This window comes from Saccopteryx leptura, chromosome 2 (assembly GCF_036850995.1).
Source record: "Saccopteryx leptura isolate mSacLep1 chromosome 2, mSacLep1_pri_phased_curated, whole genome shotgun sequence".
In the NCBI taxonomy this organism is placed as follows: domain Eukaryota; kingdom Metazoa; phylum Chordata; class Mammalia; order Chiroptera; family Emballonuridae; genus Saccopteryx; species Saccopteryx leptura.
In genome coordinates this window covers 333,221,115-333,240,214 of record NC_089504.1, presented here as the reverse complement: position 1 = coordinate 333,240,214, position 19,100 = coordinate 333,221,115, and the positions used below count along the sequence as shown (strand labels likewise).

The following is a 19,100-nucleotide window of genomic DNA, read 5'->3' as shown; positions in this document are numbered from 1 at the left end:
TAGGAGTGAGACTGTGGACAAGACAGGTAACCTGGGAGAAATAAGTCACTGTTTTCCCTGTCTGGGGGAGGGGCCACACCCTGCAGTGCAGCAGGGTGCCTCTGTAAAATGGGGATGCTGACAGCACCCTACAGGGTTGTGGTGGGGATGGCAGGAGTTACGATGCAGGCACGCTGCTGCAGAAGTGTTAGCTGCTGTTACTGCTATTATCATATAAAACTTGTATAATTCTGAACATAATTTTACTGGAAGACACTTTTGCAAGGGTATCACTTATGGTGGGAGGGAAGCATTGTTTTAAAATAGTATACGTGGCATAGAATGACATCAGAGATATTTCGCCTTTGGGCTGTTTGTTTCCATATTCCTGATCCCTTGATGTTAGGGGATGTGTTTGTGGGGGCGGGAGTATCTGTGTTCACTTTCCTCTGTCATTAGCCTTACTTACAGTAGACGAAAACTTGAGACTCAAGGTGCACTGTGCTGTTTTCATGGGCTCCCAGGAGGTCCCGGGTTCTGATCTCACTCCCCCGGGAGCTTTGTGTCCTCATTGCCTGTGACCCTAGCTAGCTGTTTTCTGAGTTACTTTCCAGCTCTAAAATTCAAGAGGCCTCTTCCTTTCTGGCAGTCCTACCAGGATGACTCCCTTCCTGAAATGCCTGCCTAATGCCTGCCAAGTCCCTGCTTTTTTCTTTTAGCCCCCTCCCCTTCTCCTCTTTGAAGCCCTCTGGGATTGCAGCAGAGAGAAATCCTAACTGCGCCCTCACTTGGCTCTCGCTGTTCTTTGTCCAGTCCCAGCGTTTATTAGAGCCGGTGTCTGGCTCATTCAGGATTCGTCCTGCTCATGTGCAGCCCTCACTGAGTATTCACAACAAGGAAAACAGGTGACCTCTGTCCCCGTGGGCCTTACAGAGATGAACAAGTCAACAAAGAAATACACACACACATTTCAATTGTGATGCATACAATGAAGAAAAGGAATTGAGGGCTAGTATTGTTGACCTTTCAGTCTTCTGCTCTGGACTGTGTCTCCTGTGAGGGCCACATGGTGGGGACAACTGGATATTTGGGGAATAAAGGCATAAACCATACATACTTTCCTCATTTGCAAATGGGGATGATGAGATCAAATCATTCACCGACACAAAAATGTTCTGAAGAGCGTGACACTATACAAATGTCATATTAGTAGCATTACCAGGTTCTTTCTCACTGATGAAGATCAGGAGAGTATTTTTTTTCCTTCATAGAAAATAATTAAATTTTTTTCCTATTGCATTGATAGTGTTTAACTTAAAAAATTTTTTTTAGGTTTATAGAAAAAATTGAGGAAAAGTACAGAATTCCTAAATACCCTCCTGCTCACCCGGACCCTGCCCTGCCCAGAAATGATGCCCTCTGGGCGTTTCCCACAGTGCGGGATGGAAGGCCCAGAGCCATCCTCATCCACCGTGGGTTGCTTGGAGACAGAGCCAGCCTTCTAAGTTTCTTAGTAGAGTGGTCAGGCAAGCGGTAAGAGTAGCCACAGGCAGAGAACAAATTCCTTAAAGCCTCCGCTTCTTCCCACCAGGGAAGCAGCCATTCAGGAGTTATGGTTATGGTGGGAAGGGGAGATATATTATTCTATTATAAACTGACCTCCTAGGTTGTTCAGAGAGTGAAATGAATAATACATGTACAATGCTTAGAACAGAACTTACAAATTCATTGTTAAATAAGGATGTCGGCTGGTATCATCATCAGCTCAGGCCCTTTCCACAGGGCACCCCCACTGCCACTCCCTTACTGACCCATCTCCCAACTCCCTGCCCCATGCTGCTTCCCGCAGGTGAGCTTGGGGTCTTGAAGGTGCATTTTGGAGGGGGGAAATCCTTAACCCAAAGTCATGACCTGTCAATTCAGTCTAGTACAGCGACATTCATGGATGCCCCCTACCTGTGCTCTTCTGGATACTGGGAATACCAAGGCTGATAATACTGATGACAAGATCATGGTGGTGATGATGATGATGATGACGACAATGTTGGTGGTGGTGGTGATGAAGTGCTGGTGGTGACGACGATGATGTCAGTGATGGTGGTGAGGATGATGACAGTGGTGGTGTTGGTGGCAGGCAGGCCTGCACTGCACAGTGTTACAGGTCCTGTGCTGGGTATGTTACTTGTAACCATCTGAATCAGGGTTTCAGACTTGGCACTTCGGCATTTCCAGCTGGATAATTTCATGTTGTAGGGGCTGTACTGTACATTGTAGAAGGTTTAGCAGCATCTTGGCCTCTACCCACTGGGTTGTAGTCAATCACATACTCCCCCCAAATGTCTGAAGACAGTTCCAAATGTTCCTTGAGAAACAAAATCACCTTAGCACAGAACCACTGATCTAATTTATTCTTCCCGGTTGCCCCAGGAGTCAGCTACTCATTTTACAGATGAGGCAACTAAAGCTTAGAGAAATAAATGAAGCTGCCCACAGTCCCTGAGCTACTAACTCACAGAGCCAGTTATAAACCCCAGACACATGACCCGGAGAACAGACTTGTAATCGCTGCCCTTTATTACTGGCAGAAGAGAATTTATCCGCCGCCTTGGTAGGGCCACCTGGAGCCCATGACGGGGTTGGGGCCTGCTCAGTCAGCCCGGGGATCCATTGCTGAATTCATTTGGAGTTAATAAAAACAGTGGCTGAAGTGCTCGCTTCGGCAGCACATGTACTAAAAAAACAGTGGCTGCTGCCTGCTTTCTGATTTGGTTTGGACTGGAATTGCTGATTGTGTTTATGTGGAGACTGTCACCAGAGGCCCCAGGCCTTCGCCATGGCAGGGGAGTCCCATGTTGCCTCTTCCTTCAGGCAGCCCTGTAGCGAGCAGACACCTGTGGGGAGAAGGAACAGGCGTGGGCATGCTTTGCTGTAAATGGGGTCCTAGGCTCATTGCCTGTTTTCTCCCACGGAGGCTGTGAGTCTGGGTTTGTGGATTGAATGCCCAAATACCCATTTGTAATTTTACTTTTCTTTTAAAGCAATAATTTATTATGAAAAATAATTTTAAGATTTTATTTATTGATTTTTAGAGAGAGGAGGAGGGTGGGGGAGAGGGAAGCATCACGTCATAGTAGTTGCTTCTCGTAGGTGCCCTGACCGGGCAAGCCCGGGGTTTTAAACTGGCGACCTCAGCCTTCCAGGTGGACGCTTCATCCACTGCGCCACTATAGGTCAGGCATGAGATATTTAAAATATAAAGCAAATCTGAAAGAATTTTACAGGGAACACTTACATACCCACCACTTAGATTCTATTATTAACCTTTTACTACACTTCTCTTTCCCGTTTCTGGAATCCAGGTCAGCGTAGTCTGTGGCTGGCAGGTCAGTGAGCACACCATAAATTCTCCATGAGAAAATAAGTGAATAACATAGACAGTGGTGATGAGACAAAGGTGGTCTTCATGACCAGGTTAATGGGAGAGATAAAGGATCATGAATGATCCTACTCACTGTTAAAACAAAACTAGATAAAAATAAGTTACTAAGGAGATTGAAAAGTTATTTAAAATGTCATCCAATATTTAATCTATGTCATTTTAAAGTATAGAAATAATACAAATGCAGTAGTTTCTTTCTTTTTTTCAGGTGAGAGGAGGGGAGATAGGCAGACTCCCTATATACACCCCAACCAGTATCCACCCAGCAACCCTGCCTGGAGCCAATGTTCCAGTACCGAGCTATTTTTAGCTCCTGAGGCTAACACTTAGGCTAACTGAGCTATCCTCAGCGCCCTGGGCCCATGCTCAAACCAATCGAGCCACTGGCTGTGGGAGGGGAAAAGGGAGAGAGAGGGGGAGAGAAGCAGATGGTCACCTCTCATGTGTGCCCTGACCAGGAATTGAACCCGGGATGTCCATATGCCGGCAAACATTCTATCCACTGAGCCACCAGCCAGGGCCAAATGCTGTAGTTTTAAACAGGAAGTCATATCAACTGCTTGACCCAAAGAAGGCCACATTTGTGAAATTCTAAATTGTGTGTCTTTCTTTTCATTTTGTGGAGCCTTCCTTTGTCTCAGAAATAAGCAAAGACCCTGGCAGACACACTCACCCCTTCCTTGGCATGCCTGCTCTCTCAGCCCAGATGCCATGGGTAGGGGCACCCACAGTCACATCTTGAGTTCCCCTTCACCTTTCCCAGGTGGGAATCAGCTACTGCTTCCGTCAAGGAGGGGACGTTCCCCCGGCAGGCACTGTCTCATCAAGCCACATCACATCACATGTCCCTTGGTATAAGTGATTCCAAACAATAGAGACCTGGAATACAACGGCACTTTTTTTTTCCTTTAATTATGAGAATTTTAAAAGCTTTTTATTTTGAAATAATTTTAGATTTACATAAATGTTGCAAAAAATGGTACGGAGTTCCTATGTATACTTCCCCCTGCTTACCCTGTTGACATCATATAGAACATTTTTTCCTTATCTTTCATGACCTTCACATTTTTTTGAAGAGTACTGGCCAGTTATTTTATAGACTTTCCCTCATTTGGGGTTTGTTTGGTCTTTTCTTGGGGCTAGATTGCGGTTAGGCATTTCTGGTGAGAATCCCACAGGAGTTAGGATGTGTCCTCAGTTCATCATAACAGGAGGTATGTGCTGGCATGTCTCATCTCTGGCGATATTAGTCTGATCACTTGGTTAAGGTAATGTCTGCCCATTTCTCCCCCGTATAGTTACTATTTATTCTTTTGTAATTAATAAATACCTTGGGGAAGAGACTGAGACTTCGCAGACATCTGTTTCCTCCTCAAAATTTTCGTGTGCTAATTTTCGTAACCCATCCGTGGATCATGGATCTTATCTGTGATAGTTGTTACAATGGTTTTTTTTTGTTGTTGTTATTAATTTTAATGCGGTGACATTGATAAATCAGGGTACATATGTTCAGAGAAAACATCTCCAGATTATTTTGACATTTGATTATGTTGCATACCCCTCACCCAAAGTCAAATTGTCTTTCTCCGCCTTCTAGCTGGTTTTCTTTGTGCCCCTCCCCTCCCTCCACCCCCTACAGTGGTGTTTTAATAGTGATTCTTCTTTTCCTTAATTCCTAATACATGTATTAATCAGACTCCTCTGTAAGAGAGAGCTGCCCCTCTCCCCTATTTATTTATTTATTTATTTATTTATTTATTCAATTATTTATATCATAAAGACTCATAGATATTTATCTTATTTGGGGTTATAAGCCAATGCAATAGTTATTTCTTTCATCGCTCAAATAGTTCGAGCATCCGACATGGAGGCTTTGTTTTTATTGTGAAAGTTTTTACCTGTTACAGAAGAGCTGGACAGATAGTATGAAGAAAACCTGCCCTCCCTCTGCCTGCATTCAGCACTTCTTAGCGTTTGACCATATTTGCTTGCTTTCTCTCTCTTTCCCCCACCTCTCTTTCAGTGTTTTCACAAATGTACCATCTGTTCTTTGTGTTTTGTTTTTCTTTGAGGTTAATTTGCAGTTAATCTGTCCCTGTCACCAGGGGTTGATGGTAAAATGCTCTTTGTCCCCTAGAGACTGTACCTGGCTGTCCTGTTCAGACCCCAGGTTTGTTCTTCACTGTGCTCCATGATTTTTTTTAACAGCTTTATTGAGATATAATTTACCTACTATACATTTAAAGTACACAATTCAGGGGTTTTTAATATTTTCACAGATAGGTACAACCTTACCCCATATTCTTTAGCTATTTATCGCCTGCCCTCCACCCCAATAAGCCCCAGACAACTACAGTCCACCTTCTGTCTCGATAGCTTTGCTTGTTCTGAACACTTCATATAAATGGAACCATAGGCTATATGGTCTTTTGTCACTGGCTTCCTTTAGCATAAGGCAGTGGTTCTCAAACTTTTTGAAGTTTTAAATGGGGCACATTTAAAATCCTACAAATAGCCTGACCTGTGGTGGCGCAGTGGATAAAGCATCAACCTAGAAATGCTGAGGTCGCCGGTTCGAAACCCTGGGCTTGCCTGGTCAAGGCACATATGGGAGTTGATGCTTCCAGCTCCTCCCCACTTCTCTCTCTCTGTCTCTCCTCTCTCTCTCTCTCTCTCTCTCTCTCTTTCTCTCTCTCTCCTCTCTAAAATGAATAAAAATTAAAAAAAAGTAAAAAAATTAAAAAAAATTAAAAATCCTACAAATAATCGCAGGCGCACTATATACAGATTTCTGAGAAATATGTTATAATAGTTAAGTCAAATATTAAAGAAAAAAATATAAAGTCCAAGAGTGCTTTTATGGTAATTAGACAAAATAAATATGACAAAATTAAATTTATTCTGACATTAAAAAACATTTTTATGTTACATTTTTTGAGTTATGCTTTTTAGAATTTGTAAAAAAGGGGTTAAAAAAACGACAAAGAAGTTATCTTTTTATATATATATAGATACATTCTTAGTATGATGTAGTAAACTTGGCAGGTCTGGGCGAAAATGTGTTAAGTTTTTTCATTCTTGTGTTTATGAGAAACATGAGCCTGATGTATTAGCGATTTTTTCAATGTCTGGGCATATATTTGAAAGGCAAATTCTCATTTCCTGTCAATACACTGAAGAATTCCTCTTTTTACTCTTAATTGTGTTGAGTGCAGAAAACCCCCACCATACATATCATCTTAATTTTATACCAAACAAAGGATAGAAGAAACTTGCCTCAGTCTTTCAGGGGAACATGGGGGGTAGTGTAAACAACCCAGCACCACAGCTTAACAGCCTTTTGCAACCTAATCAGGAAAGTGAGGTGGGGGGTTGGGCAGACTGTCAGTTTACAGCCAATTCCCCACACCTCTGTCCCCCAAATATCTAAACTCCAAAAACCCTGTTGGTTTTTTGGTCTCCAACAGGCACATATTTCTCTGGAATACCATAGGGCGCACCTGGAAATCTTCTAGGGCGCACCAGTGTGCCCTGGCGCCCACTTTGAGAACTACTGGCATAAGGTTTTCAAAGTTCTTCCATACTGTAATATTAATCAGTACTTCATTCTTTCTTGTGGCTGAATAATATTTCATTGTATGGTTTTACCATATTTTGTTTATCCATTCATCAGTTGATGGACATTTGGGTTGTTTCCACCTTTTGGCTATTGTGTATAGTGCTGCTATGAACATTTGTGTGCAAGTTTTTGTTTGAACACTTGTTTTAAATTCTTTTGGGTATATATCCAGGAATGGAATTGTTGGGTCATATGGTAGTTTTATATTTAACTTTTTGAGGAACTGCCAAACTGTTTTTCACAGTGGCTGCACCATTTTACATCCATACCAACAATATACAAGTGTTACAGTTTCTCCATAGCTTACCAATGCTTATTAGTTTCCATTTCTTAAGTTATAGCCATCCTAGTGGGTATGAAGTGCTATCTCATTGTGGTTTTGATTTGCAGTTCCCTGACAGCCAATAATGTTGAGCATCTTTTCATCAGCTTTTGGGCATGTGTATATTTTCTTTGGAGAAATGTCTATTGATGTCCTTTGCCCATTTTTTAATTGAGTTGTCTTGTTGTTGAGTTGTAAGAGTTCTTAAATATATGTATTCTAGGTTTTAGACCTTTATCAGATAAAGGATTTGCAAATATTCTTTCCCATTCTGTGCATTGTCTTTTCACCTTGTTAATATCATTTGGTATAGTTTTAATGTTGATAAAGTCTAGTTTATCTATTTTTTCTTTTGTTGCTTATGCTTTTGGTATTATAATCTGAGAAATGACTTCCAAATTTGAGTTATTAAGATTTATCCCTATGTGTTCTTCTAAGAATTTTATGGTTTTAGCTCTTACATTTAGGTTTTTGATCTACTGAGAATCAATTTTTTTAGATGGTGGGATGAAAGGGTCCAACCTCATTCTTTTGCATGTGGCTCCCCAGCTGTCACAGCTCCATTTGTTGAAAAGACCTTTCTTTCTCCATTGAATGGTCTTGACACCCTTGCTGAAAATCAGTTAATTAGCAATGTATGGGTTTATTTCTCATCTTTCAATTCCGTTCTAGTGCACAGGTCTTGAGTATCATCTAGGAACAAGGTTTGTCCTGCTGTCTGGAAGCATTTGGTCCAGTAAGAGAGGTCAGACACATTCATAAACCACCAGAAACTAGGAGGTCGTGGGAAGAGATAAAGAGTAAGTGTTGGCCCTGGCTGGTTGGCTCAGTGGATAGGGCATCAGCCTGGCATGCAGATGTCCTGGGTTCCATTCCCAGTCAGGGCACACATGAGAAGCTTATCTGCTTCTCTTCCCTTTTTTCTCCCCTTCCTCTCCCTCTTCCCCTCTCGTAGCCAGTGGCTTGGTTGGATCTAGCATTGTCCCCAGGTGCTGAGGATAGCTCAGTTGATTTGAGCATTGGCCCCAGACAGGGTTGCCAGGTGGATCCTGGTCAGGGCGCATGTGGGAGTCTATCTCTCTGTCTCCTCTCATTAAAAAAACAATGTGTAAACGTTTTTCCAGGGTGGGAGCAGTCCTTCAGGCTGGCGCAAAGGGTGTGGAATGGGGAGGTGGTGAGGCAGGGGGGCTTCCTGGGGGAGGCATGGGCTTGGACACAGAAGGTAATGCCACATGTTTCCGTTTGTCTGGAGACAAGTTTGCCAAAGTAGAATAGACCCTGTAGATGTCTATGAAATTCTAGGTGAGGATGCTGGGCTTGATATGGAAGTGTCTGAGCAGAGCTGGGCCTTTGGAGTGCCCGTCTGGTGACAGGGTAGACTGGGTCTGGACGGGAGGCCTGGAGGCAGGGGAACCACTTAGGGTAGCAGGGTGACTGAGGTCAGGGGAGCTCCTGGGTCAGGTAGTGGGAATGGTGAGGAGCAGAGACATCAGAGACCTGTGCTTTCGTGCCTTCGTGGACATAGGGTGGGACACAGCAGCACCTGAGGCAGGGTAGTGGAGGCCTCTGTCTCCCATATCATGGCCTCACACCTCTAATTCCTGGAAACCGATGCCAGCCCACTTCCTCTGCAGTCCCTCAAGGCTGCTCCAGCCCAGGTGACTCGGAGCCTTTTCAGAACTTCCAGTTGGCCAGTTCCTGCATGTCTCAGTTTCTGTGAACTCCTGTCACACTCCTGAGTTCCGGGAGCGCTGTGGATGCTTGGAGAATACCCCCTGGGCTGTTGCTTTCATTGGATGCCAACTGCTGAAGCCAGGGCTCCTTGGAGGCAGAGAGGGTGATAGAAAATGCCTGAACTCAGCTCAGTCAGTTGAGCGACACTGAGTGCCAGGGGTCAGCCGTGTGGCCTTGAGGGAGTGGCCCTGCCTCCCAAAAATTGGGCCTGAGCCCCTTCTCTGGAAGAGAGGGTGGTCATGCCATCCATCCCTGGGGAGTGTGACAGACTTGACATTGTCAACCCAGGACGAGCACTTGGCAGGTGGGCAGTGCCCTGTAAAGCTGGCTGCTGTCCCTTCCCAGTTTTGCTCAGGGCCCAGCTGGGCATGTTTTAGTTTGTGGGCTGTTCCTAAGAGCTTTGAAAACTGCTGGCAACATGCTGATGGTTCGGTTTGGCTTTTCCCCTGCTCATCTTTGTGCCATGCCATGTTCCAGGGTGATTCCCTCTGGCATTCTCAGGTAACCCCCCACCCCAACCATAGCTTGAGTCCTCAGCAGTCCTCACTATAGTAGTTTGTGGTGAGCACCCCCTCTTGTTTGGGGTCTTAGCCTCTGCTAGCAGAGCAGGAAATGTACAGAGAAGTGGACAGCTGGCCCCCAGGCAGCGGGTCCTTAATCTTGGAGTTGAAACAGGGAAACGTCTGTTTGTGTTTCCATGAACAAGCTGGGACAGCTGGCCCACAGATAGCAGGCTCGGTCAGCTGGGGTTGCCTGGGCTGCTGGCTTTGAGCAAACAGCCAGGGCCAGGGTCCCTGCCTCAGCCCCACTGAAGCGGGCAGAAGAAGGATGAAGTCCGTGGCAGAGCCCTACAGAGCCACCTGAGGGCCGGTGTCCCGGTGGGGCTGTGCGGGGGCCACTGCGGGAGCCAGCTGTGAGGACGCTGCTCCTGGGGACCCGGAGGACTGCCCCTGTCAGCACACCTGAGGAGTGGGACTTGACGAAGCAGGTGAGAGGGGTGGGTCTGTTTTCCTTCCAGAGGTTTCTCTGCTTCATAGAGATGTTTCTCTTGGGCTGCTCCAACAAGCAGCTCACAAGTGTGATCTAAAATCAGGTTTTCTTTGCAAAACTCCTGTTTGCCTAGGACGTTCCAGGTACACACAAATTGTCTGCATGGAAGCGGGGTTGCATTTCTGCCCTAAAAGACAAACAGCATTAACACCCCTCACTGCATGTCCCACACCAGATGCTTGGCAGCTCCTGGGAGATATTTTCTGGACAGAGAATCCCTGGGGCATGGACACCTGCTTACCCTGAAGGTTGATAACCTTTCTGTCAAGTTCTAACTCCATCTCCTGTTGTTTCTTTTGGTGCTATCAAGCCATCTTTTTGACAATCTGGGGAATCCTATGGAACGTTTCTCAAAATAATGGTTATATAGTCCTGACCAGGCGGTGGCACAGTGGATAGAGCGTCAGACTGGGATGTGGAGGACCCAGGTTTGAAACCCCGAGGTCGCCAGCTTGAGCGCAGGCTCATCTGATTTGAGCAAGGCTCATCAGCTTGAACCCAAGGTCGCTAGCTCGAGCAAGGGGTCACTCAGTCTGCTGTAGCCCCTGGTCAAGGCACATATGAGAGATCAATTAATGAACAGATAAGGAGCCGCAACGAAGAATTGATGTTTCTCATCTCTCTCCCTTCCTGTCTGTCTGTCCCTCTCTCTGACTCTCTCTGTCTCTGCCACAGACAAAAAAATAATGGTTATAAAGTCACAAACAGGTTCCAGAGGAAACCAATTATATTGACTTACAGTTATCAGAATATTTTTAAAAAACAAATTTTGGATATAGCAGTCTGTGTGCTTCTTCACTGAAGCATTACATAAACAGCCTTGTGAAAGATCTAATAACTATTAGAATTTAAAAGTAGTGATGAGCATTAATAATATTTCAGCATATCTGCAGCTCTGTATTGTGGTACAAAAATAGCTGAGAGTTTATCGATGACCCAGGCACATGTACTAATAATACTGTGGTGTACTGCTGATATTCATAAATAAAGGAAATAGAAAATTTCAGTTGTAGGTTAATGAAAATAAAGCTATAATTTGTTCCTATCCAAGTTCACAGCCTGCCTGTTAAGAACTCCCAAGACAAACAATGACCAAAGGAGATCATTTTCCTGGATCCTCCTCCTGCATCAATCCGGGTAGCTCTCTGTCTCAGCTTTGGACCCCTGGTCTGGTCCTCAGCACCCCAGGAGCCCCGGGGGCGCTTTAGAACAGCTTAAACATCCATGCACACATACTAAGGGGTCCGTTGTGCCTGCTGTTTCCACCCCCAAGGCAAGGCTTGGGATTCTGCTTTTCCCATGTAGAATGGAGTGAAATATGTCCCCCAAAAGGGTATATTGAAGTCCTAGCCCCAAGAACCTCAGAATGTGACCTCATTTGGAGATGCAGCACTGCAGATGTAATCAGTTTAGATGAGGTCATATTGATATCTCCTTTAGTCTCAATCTAATATGACAAAAGTCCTTATAAGAAGATAGACGTAGGGAAGATGGCCATGTGAGGACAAGAGATACGAAGAGGTGGCCATGTGGAGACGCAGAGGGAGGGATGCCTGGAAGATAAAGACAGAGATTGGAAGCTGAGGGGCGCCCAGGATGCCGCAAACACCAGAGGCTGAGAGAGGGGTGTGGGAGAGGTACTTCCCTAGACCCTCCAGAGAGAACCCCGCCCTGCTGACATCTCTGTTTTAAACTTCTAGGCTCTAGAAGTCTTAAGCTTCCCAGTTTATGGTAATTTGTTACCAAGGCCCTGGCAGATTAACACCATGTGTCTTTTTTTTTTTTTTTTTTTTTTGTATTTTTCTGAAGCTGGAAACGGGTAGAGACAGTCAGACAGACTCCCACATGCGCCCGACCGGGATCCACCCGGCACGCCCACCAGGGGCGAAGCTCTGCCCACCAGGGGGCGATGCTCTGCCGCGACCAGAGCCACTCTAGCGCCTGGGGCAGAGGCCAAGGAGCCATCCCCAGCGCCCGGGCCATCTTTGCTCCAATGGAGCCTTGGCTGCAGGAGGGGAAGAGAGAGACAGAGAGGAAGGAGGGGTGGGGGGTGGAGAAGCAAATGGGCGCTTCTCCTGTGTGCCCTGGCCGGGAATCGAACCCGGGTCCCCCGCACGCCAGGCTGACGCTCTACCGCTGAGCCAACCGGCCAGGGCCAACACCATGTGTCTGATGGGAACATTCTGGGCCCTGCAGCCAGCCTGGGAGGCTTCCCTCCTTCTCGTGTGTTCCAGGTAGACTCTGGCCCGAGGGGTCTAGTTTCCCTGTAGCAGTGGTTGATAGAGTCAGTCGGAGTTCGAAAGACCAGTGGAACGGGCTTTAATGAAAGGAAATCTGCCGGCTGTCTGGTAAGGGGGAGCAGCCCCCGGTTCTCTAATAGGTAGGGTTAAATAGGGGATTTGAGGGTGGGGGCTGGTAATGATTAAAGAAGAATGTATCTTTCAGTGATTTATGTAAGATGAACCGTAAAGGCCCTGGCCGGTTGGCTCAGTGGTAGAGCGTCGGCCTGGCATGCAAGGGGTCCCGGGTTCAGTTCCTGGCCAGGGCACACAGGAGAAGCGCCCCTCTGCTTCTCCACCCCTCCCCCTCTCCTTCCTCTCTGTCTCTCTCTTCCCCTCCCGCAGCGAGGCTCCACTGGAGCAAAGATGGCCCGGGTGCTGGGGATGGCTCCTTGGCCTCTGCCCCAGGCGCTAGAGTGGCTCTGGTCGCGGCAGAGCGACGCCCCGGAGGGGCAGAGCATCGCCCCCTGGTGGGCAGAGCGTCGCCCCCTGGTGGGTGTGCCGGGTGGATCCCGGTAGGGCGCATGCGAGAGTCTGACTGTCTCTCCCCGTTTCCAGCTTCGGAAAAATACAAAAAAAAAAACAAAAAACGATTAACCATAAATAAGCTAGGGGACCTTTCACACCCGGGTTAGTTACCTGGATGCCTGGGGGAAGGTGATCTGGAACATCTAGTTTGTCAGTGTCCCTTCGTCCACTTAAGGGAGGAGAGGGGGTCATGGCCCCCACCTGCAACCCTATCATTGGTGGGATTCAGCCAGTTTGCACCAGCTCGGCAGAACCAATACCTAATTTTTTGTTAAGTTCAGTGAACCGGTTGTTAAAATGGCACTTGTAATCAGGGTTCTCTCTTAGGTGGGCACCTGGGCAGCCGCCCAATGTGGAAATCACACATTTACATTCCTTACTCTTTTTAAATGTTCATCTGCGCAACAGTGTATTCTAAGTGCCTGTAGTGATGTTCATTCCATCCATAGGTGAAAAAATTGCAAGTGAGGATGCCAATCAAGAAGCAATATGGAAATATCTTAAATAACAATTTTATTGCTTTTTTGTCAGGTATTATCTAATATTTTAAAACTCTTTCTTATAACATAATCTGAAAGGCAGAAACCATGGGCTGAACCAAAAACACGAGGCTAGTATGTTCCAAAAGGAAATTTTATTTTAAAAGTGCCTGGGTGCAGGAAGGCTGAGGCCAACAAAGGGTGTCAGTCCCAAGCTGCAGGAGGGAGCAGTACATATAGGGTCTGGGGCGGATTAGCATATCTTGGTTTATGGCCTTGGTCACTGACTTGACAATAAGCAGGAGGAGGGGGATTCAGCTGCAGAGACATCTACTCTGCAAGATCTTCTGCTGTAGCACAGGCCTAATCAGCATGGTCCTAGCTGGTGCCCTTGGTAAATCTTCAAGACAGCTGGGTCCTGGGCCTGTGGCTAAGGTGTTACAAACAACTATTGTGATTTAAACTCCCCTAGTTGTCAGGTCCCTCCCCAATGTAAGCTTCTTCAGACATTCCTGCAAAGGTAAACTTTTTCCTACATTTAAAAGTAAAGGCCAGGAAGCCATTAAGAGAGAGAATAGTAAGCAAATTAACTACAGCTCACAGTGGGGGATGAGAATGTTCTGTTCCAGCACTTCCTCCTCCTTCAGGCCTGCACTGTTTTTGGGATGGCAGCTGAGTAGCCATTTTATCTATCATAATCTAGTTTTGTGTACCTCTTTTATTGTTCTTATTTAAAATATTAAATGCATGAAATAATAAACTACCTTTCGGTATATTGTTTTTTAATACTTAAAATGGTCATTAGGGCAGAGAACTGGCTGTTAAATTATTTGAATCCCACCACTGCCCTGTGTAGCCTCAGCTCTGAGATTGCCTTGATATAGGACCCCTCCCTGCCGTTTCAGGCCTTTCAGAGATAAGAAAATTACACTGTGCCTCTGGGTCACGTAGGCAGAGCCTGTGGCTGTTGAGATTGGAGGGCTGGCACTTGAAGCGAGAGGGGGAAGAGTGGGATGCTTTGCATCTCACCTCAGTTGGAGGCTTTGCAGAGCACTTCAGCCTGGGAATGAGAAAACCGTTTCAGTCTGACCAAAAGGCAGGCAGGGATTTGGGTCCACTGGAATGGGAGTTTTAGGTAAGGATTTACTTTCCTGGGAAGAAGATCCCGCAGTGGTAAGTGAGGCCTCCTAGCTGTGCACCACGTGAAGTCTTCTGGAGGTACAAAACACTACCCTTGCTCACCCTGCGGCGAGCTGAGATGCCAGGCACGTGCCTGGTGCAGAGTCAATACTCAGTGCATGTTTGTTGAATGAATGAGGGTAATGAAGCCAACAGTGGCTGCTTCTTGTCCTTTTGAGGATAGCAGCAGATGCTTAGCTCTGTGACTCAGCAGGGATGCGCCACAAAATGGGCCACAGGGTGTATAGGATTGCCTGCTTCTCAAAGGGCACAGCCTGGAAAAGCTATAGGAATCTGAGCAGGGGCTGTAGAGTTTTAGAGCGCCCCACCCAAGAGGAGGCCTCTGAGCAGGCGGCCGAGGACAGGTAGGGTGTCATCGTTTGTCTAACATTTACTAAATCCTCTTTACAAAAGAATCACTGGCATGAGCATACCCATAATTCCAAACCCTACTCCTTTAATGCATTAACTCTGCATTTTTCACTTAGGTGTTTGTGCTGTGCTACCATTTGGTTCCACTTCTTGCTCCTAGTCTTGCTGTAACCCTTTCCTGGTCACTTGCCATTTTGACATTGACTGCGTCCGGTTGTGCTCTTGTTGACCACTCCTCATATTGGAGTCCTTTCTAGATTCTCCGTGGTTTTACTCTGTGGAAACCACTTTGCGGAGGCAGGTGCCACAGGCGAAGCCTGTTCCGTGGACTGCCCTGCGTGTGGCAGGAGGAAGATTAAGGAGGGGGATCTCACACTGCAGGGTCTGAAAGTCCAGGCTGGGGTGGCTGGGCATCATTATTCCATGGGTGGCGGTGAACTCTTGAAGGTCGGTAAATGTGTACTAGACACCTGCCATGTTTTGGGGACATGCTAGCCCAGGGACATCAAAATGCACCCTGAGAGCTGCCGCCTTCATAGGGGTAACAGCCGCAAAGTCCCCCTGTGATACAAAGTGGAATGAAATGCTGGGGCGAGGCAATGGGGTTGATTTGGAATGTGCCTTGAGGGGGAGGAGCTAGAGAATTCTCAGAGGAAGGTTGCTGGGCCTCTGTAGGTAGACAGTGTGCAGGCAAAGTGTTTCACGGAAGCTCCAGGGGCAGGGCTGAGCAGCCAGAGCACCTCTGGGTTCCTGGTGAGTGGGGCATGAGTTTTGTGGAATGTGATAGCAGGTAAGACTGTAAGGCTAGTTTGGGCCTGATCATGGATGACCTAGACTGCTGCTATTATTATTATTATTATTGATTTTTTGAGAGAGGGGAAGGGAGAGAAACATTGGTTTGTTGTTCCACTTATTTATGCATTCATTGGTTAATTCCTACATGAGCCCTGACCAGGAATCAAGCCCACAACCTTAGTGCATCAGGACGACACTCATAACTGAGCTACTGGGCCCAGGTGAGCCATTGAAGGTTTTTAAGCAAGGATTTTAAAGCATGGCCTGACTTAGTCTTTTTTTTTTTTTTTTTGTATTTTTCTGAAGCTGGAAACGGGGAGAGACAGTCAGACAGACTCCCGCATGCACCCGACCGGGATCCACCCGGCACGCCCACCAGGGGCAACGCTCTGCCCACCAGGGGCGATGCTCTGCCCCTCCGGGGCGTTGCTCTGCCGCAACCAGAGCCATTTCAGTGCCTGGGGCAGAGGCCACAGAGCCATCCCCAGCGCCCGGGCCATCTTTGCTCCAGTGGAGCCCTGACTGCGGGAGGGGAAGAGAGAGACAGAGAGGAAGGAGGGGGTGGGGGTGGAGAAGCAAATGGGCCCTTCTCCTATGTGCCCTGGCCGGGAATCGAACCCGGGTCCCTCGCACTCCAGGCCGACGCTCTACCGCTGAGCCAACTGGCCAGGGCCCTGACTTAGTCTTTAAGGATAACCTTTCTGGCTGCAAGTGAAGGGAGTGAGGTGAGCCCCAGGAGGTCCAAAAGCTGATTGGGAAGCTTTTGCCACAATCTACGCAGGAGTGGAGGAGAATTAGACTGTGAGGAGAGCTAAGAGTCATTGAAAGAATCAGATCTGGCAGGATGGCTGCTGACAGGGTGAGTTCCAGCCACTTTGTCAGGCAGTAGCTCCTCTCATCACCTGAATCCCCTGGAGCCCTGCCTCGTGCGTACCCAGCCCCGGACAGGACAGGCAGGGAGGCACTTTCGGGTTTTTGGACAGGTCTCCAGGCTTCCTATCTGAGTCTTTCATCCTCCCAGCGCTGGTGACAGGTGGAGGAAATGTTGATGTCTCAGCTCACCTTATCTTGCTGCTATTATCATGTTTCCTGTATCATAGTAACAGAGCAGATGTCAGGGCTGTTGCTAAGGGTTCCCTGGAATATTAATACCTGGGCATAGAACTAACAGCTCTTACAGGTGTCTGAAGAGGCCTCGGGAAGCACTGGCTTGGTGGCAAGTATTCTCTTATATTCGTCCCTGCTTTTTCTCCCTCCTTTAGGACCTCATCACCTCCCCACCACCGGGCCCCGCACAGCTAGCAGTCTGGGATGGAAGCTCGGCAGTAGCGGGCGTGTGGGCGTGCAGCCGCTCTCCCCTCCCACACCCTGGGCAGGCATTAAAGGGTCACTGCAGCCTTCCCTGCCGAGACTGAATGCAGGCTCCAAACCCTCTCCAGTGTGGTTCTCTGGGCTGCAGCTCCGGCTTGGCCCTGGGGTGAAACCTCTTTTCCATCCCTGCACTGGCTACCTGAGAAGGCTCCAGGCCCTTCCCCAGACCCCTCAGCTCAGGGCTCTTGCTCTGGCACATAAGTAGTGGGTGGGAAGCAGAGTGGGTTTTGTTTGCCTCCTAGGTCTCCTGTTTGCTTCCCCATCTGGTCTTTTGGCCTTTCCACTGCTCACAAGTTTGGCAGTCAGGCTCCAAACAGCTCTGAGAAGGGGTTTGGCCAGATAATGGAGGTCAGGGTTGGGGTTTTATTTACCAGTGCCATTTGTATGAGTTTCATGTTGCTGTGATAATGCTGTGTAACAACTACCCCCAAACTTAGTGATTTGCAACATTTATTTATTGCTCCTAAGTCTCTGGGTTCACTGCTGCTCTTGGCTAGACTGCATATGTTATTCAGCAGGTTTGGCAGCTCAGAGGAAACCTCTAGCACTTGGTGAAAGGGTGCACTTTTGTCCTCTTGCTGTCCTGCACTTGCCGGTGATTCGTGTTTGCCTTTGTACAAGGTGTCCCCTCCTAGAACCTGTGGTTTCCTTCAGCCCTTCCATTCTGCCTGCCTTTTCCCCGCCATTCTCCCTATATCATTTCTTCTCTTCCCAGAGGTCGTCCATCGACACTATGGCCTGTGGGGGAGAGGGTCCATCAGCTCAGTTGCATCAGGGAGTTTCCCTGAAATAAAGTCAAGGACATGGAACATGCCAGGGCCTAAAGGTGGGAGAGATAACCACACCAGGGAAAAGATGTGGGTGAAAAGGAGCTGTCCTTGCTGGGACATTGCCTCTGTCCCTGTCCTGGCCCTGATAGGTGGGGCAGAGACCCTGGGGTGTGTGTAATCCTTCTCTAAGGGCAGGTGATGTGGTCCTCTGGCTATCTTTTTCAAAGTCTGATACATCTTGGAGACTGCCGCGAGCTGGCAGTGTTGTCCACACTCGGTGTGTAAGTAGGTGCAAGGTTTCAAGGGTTGGGTGTCAAACAGCAGTGTGCTCCTGGATTAGTTGCAATGTAGAGTTCACAGGGCTCCGCTCTCAGTTCACCATCACTGTGAGCCTGTGGTGGAGGTGTCACCACAGGTATTACTATTCCAGGGAACCCTTAACCTTTTTAGAAAAGAACACTGTAGAGGTGTTAGCTGACCACCCGGGTCACTCAGGGCATAAGGCCAGTGTTCCCTGTACCAGATTCTGAGCCTGGGAATTTGTTAAGAGGGAGAGAAGGCTTCTTTTAAGTAGATTCTCGACTGTTTGTGGAAAGGAGGATGGTTTGTTTGTTTGTTTGTTTAATGACTACATTATTAAAACCAACTGACTGGAGATTTACAGATGGGTTCTTCCATCTTTGAGCTCTGACCTAGAAAATACAAAATCCACCCCTGGCTGGTGGCTCAGTGGTGGATATAGTGTCGTGCCAAGGTCACAGGTTCAGTCCCTGGTCAGGGCACATACGAAAAATAATGAGTGCACAACTAAATGGAACAACTAAGCGGAACAACACGTTGATGCTTTTCTCTCTCTCTCCCTTACTCCTTATCTCCCTTCCCCTCTCTTAGTCTCTCCCTTTCTCTCTTTCTTAAAAATAAAAAGAAGAAAATACAAAATCCACATTATGGCAACAGGATGCAGTTGCCTCCAGCAGACCTTTTGTGGTGAGGTCTGGTACAGAGAGCTTTGAGTGGCTGTGAGATTACTGTAGTAAAAGTCTCAAAAAGACATGGAAAAAGCACACTTCCTTTCCCTGGTGGAGATTTATCCTAGGAAGTCCTCAGAGATGGGCACAAAGACTTATCCCTCAGGATGTCCATTTTACTGTTGAATATAACAGAACAAAATTGGAAATAATCTA

At 47.2% G+C, this 19,100-nt stretch overlaps 1 protein-coding gene across 7 annotated transcripts in view; it reads left to right on the top strand.

Annotated features, from left to right (window-relative positions):
- The window catches only part of RPH3AL (rabphilin 3A like (without C2 domains)), a 157,744-nt gene that overhangs the window by 22,634 nt on the left and 116,010 nt on the right, over positions 1-19,100 (top strand). The window contains exon 1 of one of the 7 annotated variants that reach the window (XM_066363559.1): positions 9,837-10,081. The exons of 5 other annotated variants lie outside the window; for them this stretch is intronic. The gene's annotated coding sequence lies outside the window, so the exon portion shown is untranslated. Of the gene's footprint in view, positions 1-9,836; positions 10,091-19,100 lie in introns of those variants that run through there. One more of the 7 variants, XM_066363562.1, reaches the window with a different exon arrangement.